This window comes from Haliotis cracherodii, unplaced genomic scaffold, assembly GCF_022045235.1.
Source record: "Haliotis cracherodii isolate W230 unplaced genomic scaffold, xgHalCrac1.p SCAF_14, whole genome shotgun sequence".
NCBI classification, from domain to species: domain Eukaryota; kingdom Metazoa; phylum Mollusca; class Gastropoda; order Lepetellida; family Haliotidae; genus Haliotis; species Haliotis cracherodii.
In genome coordinates, this window is record NW_027266269.1 from 6,316,048 (window position 1) to 6,324,479 (window position 8,432).

An 8,432-nucleotide genomic window follows, 5' to 3' on the forward strand; every position below is an offset into this window, starting at 1 on the left:
GTAAACCATTGTTTTCCAATGAATGTAAACAACCTAGGAAGGCACGGAAAAAGGCTTAAAAATATTTCAGACGCCATCCAATGGTCCATAACCTCAAAAAATTCAAAATTGTAAATGCTAAAAACCGGCGCTCTTTCAAACAAAACGAATGCCAATCTTGGCAAAATTATGTATCCAAGATACGGACGCCTATGTCCAACGTATGGAACGTGACTCTGAAAATATAGGGTAAGGCTACTATATCAAGCAATACACCATCTCAAAGATGGGGATCAATTGTTAACTGATAAATCAGATATTGCAAATAAACTTGGTGAAACTCTGGCTCAACATTCTTCCTCGTCTAATTATGTCCCTCAATTTCAAAAATAAAAAAAGCTGCAGGAAAAGAAACCTTTAAATTTTAATTCAGATAACGGGAAGATTACAATGAAGTCTTTTCCATTCATGAGCTCCATACTTCACTTGGGCTCATGACACTGCTGCAGAGTCTGATAATATTAATTTGAGAAGTTCTAGGACAGTTATTAACACGTGTCGTGTCAGCCCTATGACATTCGCGATTGTCCACTTCCAGAAAACATCCTGTGTTAACATGAATTAGTAAAGGTTTATTAGACATTATCAACTCTTAAAACATTTACCGCAATCCTGTTTAGAAACCCTATTTGATAATATTTGATATAATCTGGACGTCAGGAGAATTTCCTTCTTCATGGCGTGAAGCTATCATTGTTCCCATACCTAAACCTGGACGTGATCATACTGATCCTTCCAATTATCGACCTATTTCATTGACTAGCTGCGTTTGCAAAACCATGGAACGCATGGTCAATAATAGATTAACTTGGTACTTAGAATCCTATAACTTAATCACAAATATTCAATGTGGATTCCGTAAAAATCGCCGTACCATTGACCATTTAGTTCGATTGGAGTCATTCGTTAGGAATACCATTATAAATAAACAACATGCAGTGTCTACCTTTTTCGATCTAGAAAAAGCATATGACACTACATGGAAGTACGGTATTTTAAAAGATTTTCATGATTTTGGATTGCGAGGCCGTTTGCCTCAATTTATATCCAAGTTTTTAACTGACAGGCAATTTCAAGTCCGCGTGGTGGTCAGAAAACCCTCCTCCAACTATACGGAGCACTTATCCACTCCAAACTAGATTATGGCTCCATCATTTATGGTGGAGCCTGTAAAAGCAATTTAAAAATTCTAGATCCTATTCACCATCAAGGCCTGAGGTTTTGCCTTGGAACTTTCTGAAATTCAATGATACAAAGTCTGTATGTGGAGGCTGATGAGCCGTTGTCCCGGTATAAACTCTCCCCTGTACAAATTCTCCCCCAGGAGATTTTATACCGGTACAGATTCTCCCCCGGAAAATCTGTTCTGAAATAAAATCTCCCCCGGGCGGATATATTTCGCGCCCCCCCTCAGTATAAAGTATTCCCCCCCCCCCCCCTGATTATTCGGTTTGTTGCAATGTCTTTAAGTTCTATATTCTTTAAATAGTTATCTTTAATGTAAGGAGGGTTACTTTAAAAAATACATTATGAAATATGGTCATAATGAATTTATATTTCAGCATATTTTATTTGGTAACTGTACCTTCCATCCTAAAATAATTATAAGACATAATCATACCAAACAAATTTGAATGAAATGACTTAATGTAACAAATACATGTACGTATACGGTTACTGTTGTAACTGAATTCAGAAATATTATTAATCCTCGCAAACATTCGGTTTTAACACTAACTACGTAAAAACTGTCAACATAACCACGCGTGCCTCCAGCTCTGGCTGTCCATTATACTCTGATTTAAGATCTAAAATATATTCTTTGATACAGGCTACGATTTGAAAATGGTATCAGTGTAATATCAGTGGCTAGAATATCATGGTGCAACCAGGTTTCTGTTAAACATACAACATCATAACTATCTAATTCAGCACTGATTAAATCTACTTTGTCTTTAAGACTGCGTACGTTTAGATGTATAATCTTTAAATCTGGACTATGCAAAGGTTCTGGATTCGGTTGGATATCACCGCAGCAGAAGAGAAAAAGTAAAACTAAGAATGATAATCGGAAATTATATAAGCAAAGTAACCCAAAATATAGAAATTTGTATCATCTTCCCGAAATGATTTAGTATGTAGAAAAGATTTAAAAAAACACCCACCGTCAGCCTGTATTGAACAACATCAACCGGCATCGTCAAAGCAAAGTGTACATGTCTCTGTCTCTGATTGAAACAGCTGGTTTGACGGCCGCATCACCGCGGAAGCTAATATTCATAGAATAGTACTTTTTTCAGTCATTGTCGGTAGCCATATTTAAATAATTACATCTACAATTACAGGTTACAAAATGCACAGATGCGGTTACTACAATATTCAAAGAATGTGTGGCAATACATTTCGTGCATAAAACACGATAGCAATCTACAAAGGGAATGTATTTACGTTTTGGAGACAGCAGTGAGCTTGGAATTTTGGCGCCTTTCTATGTACGACTATGACGTCATTTATTTTGCGTCACAATGAGCGCTATGACGTCATAATGGTGACGCGCGATGTAGAGCTTTGTTTTCTTTAGAGATTCCCACCTCACGTTAGCTTACCAAGTTGCCGTGCTTATATGCTTTCAATGCCTGTCAAATGTTCGAGTGAAGTTTTATGGTGTAAACAAACTGCTTGAGTATATACAGTGCAATATTTTGTTCGGTGATTCCGTAATTCAGATCGACAACCCACTCAAAACACTGGACACAACCCATGCCGCTTCACTCAGTATATTTACTAACACCAAAGAGTTTTGTTAGTCATGGTAGAATGGAGATAAACATACTGTGTTTTCAATGTAGAGCTAGGTAACCTAGCTCTACAATGAAAACACAGTATGTTTATCTCCTCATTAAGAACACCTTGTTAAAAAGACACACCCCAACTGATTTGCATAACTGATGACCACAAGATATTGCAGAATATCAAAATAGTAAAACTGATACAGTATAACCTCACACTGAAGAGAAAACAAGAACAACACTGAGAAGTAAAAGCACGTCATATAGAAATGAGATAAAGTAATCTTAGACGGGGTTCATACGCTATATACAACTTATTATATATACAAAATATTATTATGAAAAACGAAAGGAAATGTGGGACCAACCCACCCACCTCCATCTTTGATGTATTTTCAATCTATAAACAGCACTGAGGAGGCCACAGGCCTATAGTACGAAGCATTAGGTTTATGAATAATCAGCATTGATTTTGACTCCATAAACTGTCATAAAGTATTCACAAAGTATCAAGGGTCATTTCAACTTGCAAAATGATTGACATAGTCCTTTAGAGAGCGAGGATTTGGCTGTTTTCCCATCCGATTGACTGATATTACAACATTCACATGGTTTAGAATGGTACAATGAATGGTAAAGCATGCAAATTACACTAATGGGCGATATTTCATAAGAAAATATCATATCTCCGTTTAAACATAAAACCAATACGTATGAGTCAGCACTCTACATATTGATATAGGACTTTATCAGTGTATCCAATTAAAAAAATTGAGATACAAACTTTCGGACAGTTCAGTTCAAAATTCTTCAACCTTTAATACATCACAAGATTTGTAGCCAGACGACTGGAGTCTACAGTCTTGACCGTGTGTTTTCTTTGATGAGAATGTTTCCCACCTACCTTAGCGTGTAGGGGTGTGATGTCCTGGGCAGGAAATGACAGTGTTTTGACTGTTGGGCATCCCTAATTAACCTTTACTAATTCATGTTAACACAGGATGTTTTCTGGAAGTGGACAATCGCGAATGTCATAGGGCTGACACGACACGTGTTAATAACTGTCCTAGAACTTCTCAAGTTACAAAACATTCTTTATATCTTACGACTAGTATTACATCTACATATATACCACTTTATTGTCTCATATTGCGGTAGTAAAAGAAAACACAGTGCTCAAAGTGAAGCCCATTTCACTCCACATTCTCAACATCGTCTGTATCAGAAGTGTTTGTCTTGTCTATAGATGTAAACACATTTGAGTAAACATCTATGCGTTTAAAGGTGATTTTGACAATCTCTGCAGAAAATTGTATCAACAATGATTTGGAAAAAAAACAAACTGGGCCCGAAAATGGCAAGTAGGTTTCAATCCCGATAAGACCAAAACTATAACATTCTGTGGCAAAGTCAATTCTGGTTTTAGACCAAATTTATACATGGAGAGTACTGTTATTGAAGAAGTACAAAGTCACAAACATTTCGGAAATACACTTCAATCTGATTGTTCATGGAAAATACATATTAACAAAATCATTAGAAAAATCAGTCCAATGATCAACTGCCAAAGGAGCTTTAAATACAAACTTACAAGAAATACGCTTGAAACTGTGTACACATCTTTTATACTACCAACCTTTGACTACTGCTGTCATATTTGGGACAACTGTACAAACGAACAGTTATTGTTACTCGAGAATTTACATTTAGAAGCATTGAGAACTATCTGTGGGGCGGTTCGGGGTACCAGTCATGTTAAAATGTATAACGAAACAAACTTTCAGTCCTTAAAGAACGACGACACCGCTTCAAATTGATTACATTTTACAAAATGAAAAACACTATTTTCACCTGTATATCTAAACGATCTCATTCCAAGTCAAGTCTCTGATAATAGCAATTATAACCTTTAGATCTACATACAAACAATCAAATATAGAACCCAGACCTACATGTATGCTAAATCATTTCTTCTAGATACGATTAACCTGTGGAACACTCTACCCAATGAAGTTACTAATTCTTGCTCATTAAAAGAATTCAAATCCTTAATTAATCGTTCTGTTCAATTATTAATAATTTTGACTTAAAATACGGTCATAGATCATGTCAAATTGTCCACTGTCGCCTTAGGCTCGGCTGCTGTGACCTAAATGCTGATAACTTTAGGCGACATGTATCAGACATATCAGACTGCACTTGTGGGTTTCACTTTAAAGACGCAATTCACTATACCTATACCTGTCAAAAATACGATAATATCAGAAACACTATGTATTTCTACACACATAGGTATGATCTATAAACGATATTACTAGTTTAGTTAGCAGTTCTACAAACATGACTATTCTTAAATCAGTTCACGATTTCATTGCCAAAAGCAAAAGATTCGAGTAGCTTAATTTTATGCGTTTAGTAATGGAAAACTGCTATATCTTATTTCACAGACACCACTTGTATTGGCTTCATATAACTGAAACCAACAATCGGCCATACCTACTTAGGTTGTCAGTCAAGACATGACGAGGTAGTTTTACGACGGTGTCGTATTGGCCACAGTCGGTTTACACACGAATATCTGCTTAAGACAGATGAAGACGAACTTCCTAAGTGTATCCCTTGTAATGAAAGGTTCACCGTCAAGCATATATTGCTTGATTGTGTGGACTTTGCAATCGCAAGGGATTCACATTATCAAAGTGTAAATCTAAAAGATCTCTTTTCCCGTGTCAGCGGGCATCTCATCAAACATTACTTGAAAGAAATTGGTCTGTATAATAAATTCTAAATATGTATGTGAATAATTAAATGCTTGTTTTTAAATTTGGTGTGATTCTATTAACAACTGACATTATTAAAGGCTCTGTCCATCAATTGTCATCAATTGCTTTTAAATATGACATTGCATAAATAACTAAATTGTGTATATATTAGCTTGGTCTCGTCGCTATATGGCTGGAATAGTGCCAATGTGACGTTAAATTTTAACTCACTCACTCATATGTTTCATGTGTGCATTACATATTATGTTTAGCACCATCTTACATATAATCTGATATATAACCAGCTGTTGTGAAGTTATTACCTGGAGAGGTATTTACATAAGAAAGTTTTGCTTGTTTACCGATCCAGATTTCTTTTGAAATAAAAATATGTTTAAGCCACTTTTAGGCAATACCCTCAACTATTGAACTGCATGGCAAGTATTTATAAAACGACCGGGGGAGGAAATATTTTGGGGGGAGATTTTATTTCGTAGGGAGGGGGAGAGTTTATTTCGAGAGGGGCGGAACTGTACCGGTATAAATTCGCCGGGAGGAGATTCTATTCTGGGGTCGAATATATTTCGTAACACCGTCCGTTCATCAACGTCACATTAAATTGTCTAAAATATGTTCTTCGAAATCCAATCCAGCTTATTACTGTGTTTTAAATCCACTTTATGAAAATCTATACAAAAAACAAACATCTCTCATTCCACCACTTGCAAAAAGAATACAATCTCACATTTCTGCTGCGAAATTAGATCTTGAAAACATTGCCCCCACACTTCTCCACCATGGCAGTTTGTGAAGCCAGAGGTGGACCTAACATTAACTAAACTAAAGAAATCTGACACAAACCAACTAATTTATCAAAAACAATATAGTGAATTACGAAGCACATATGATACTTACAAATCTTTATCTACAGATGGATCCAAAGATGGTGAGGCTGTTGACAGCGCCACTATCACTGGATCCAGGACTATCTCATCCTGATTACCAGATAACTGTTCTATTTTTACAGCAGAAGCAAATGCTATTTTAAAAGCACTTAAATATATCAACAGGAGAATCTAAATATAAACAGTTCATAATTTTTTTAATTTTCCTTTTTTGCCTCCAGGCTATTAAAAACATGTCATCCACGCATCCACTTATAAAAGAAATTGTTGAATTGTTAAATGATCTTGCTACTGGCCAATGCGACATCGTTTTCTGTTGGTTACCCAGCCATGTTGGAATCACTGGTAACACAATGGCTGATGCTGCTGCAAAAGCAGCATTCAGCAATCTGTGACACCACTTCGTATCCCATACACCGATATCAAACTTCTCATCAGATGTTACATCCGAGGTCTGATGCAAACGAAGTGGGACACCCAAGTAGGTATGCACAAATTACATGAAATTAAACCAAATATTGGTTACACCTACTTGGGGTGTCAGTCCACAGTTGAAGAGGTCATTATGCGACGATGTCGTATTGGCCATTCAAGATACACACGAGTGCATATTAAAAGGTGAAGATCCTCCGTTCTGCATCCCTTGTGATGAAAGAATCATGGTCAAGCATGTCCATGCTTGACTGTATTGATATTTCCATCACAAGGGATAAATATTTCAGTGTCAAAACAATTAAGGACCTTTTTAATGATGTTAGGTCTTATCTAATATTATGTTTTTTAAAAGCAATTGAACTTATTCAGAAATTTTGATGTATTTAGTGTATTATTTTATAAATTGGTAGTGCTTATTTATAAATGAGATTGTTAATGGCTGTACCCTCGAGGGGGGTTGAAGTAGCGTAAAATTATTGTCCCCCTAAGAGGGTAAGTAAGTCACACATCATTTGAAGTATTTTTACGCATGCCAGAATTGTAAAACGTAGTATTTTCGTCATTTTAACACAAGGCTTTACTGGTATACTATCGCCAGTGACCGAAGGGATGATCTCTAGCCCATTTTTATACTGTGTTGTCAATTGATTATTTCTTCTTTTAAATGTGCCTCAACTAGTTTTAAATCCAATCTGTGATATGCTAGTTATCGTACTGTCCTTCAATGACAGGTTTTAATAAAGTTTAAATAAATGTATTATTAATGTCTAACTTCTCGTCACGATATGGATGAAACATTGCCAATGTGATGTTAAATATTAACTCACTCATCACTCACTCACCCAGGGACTCTCCAACACAACCCTCACCTTTGATTCTGTAATTCGTGGATCCCACAGACACTCCAACACAACCCTCACCTTTGATTCTGTAATTCGTGGATCCCACAGACACTGCAACACAACCCTCGCCTTTGATTCTGTAATTCGTGGATCCCACGGACTCTCCAACACAACCCTCACCTTTGATTCTGTAATTCCTGGATCCCACAGACTCTCCAACACAACCCTCACCTTTGATTCTGTAATTCCTGGATCCCACAGACTCTCCAACACAACCCTCACCTTTGATTCTGTAATTCGTGGATCCCACAGACTCTCCAACACAACCCTCACCTTTGATTCTGTAATTCGTGGATCCCACGTCGCTTTTAGGAATATTTCAGCAATATCAGGGCGGATGACACCAGAAATGGGCTTGACACAATGCACATATATCGAACCGGGGTCTTCGGCGTCTTCGAGCGAACGTTTTAACCACACGACTACCACGTGGTTGGAAATAGCCATTCGAAATTATGTAACTTTTTATGTAAGTGCAGTATAAGGAGATTATACTTACTTCTCGGAATTGCATATCTACGTGCATCATCTGAGACTCGGCCCACTGACACTGGACTCTCGTCTGTCACACTGAGGTGGCGGTACATGGTACAGTGGGAG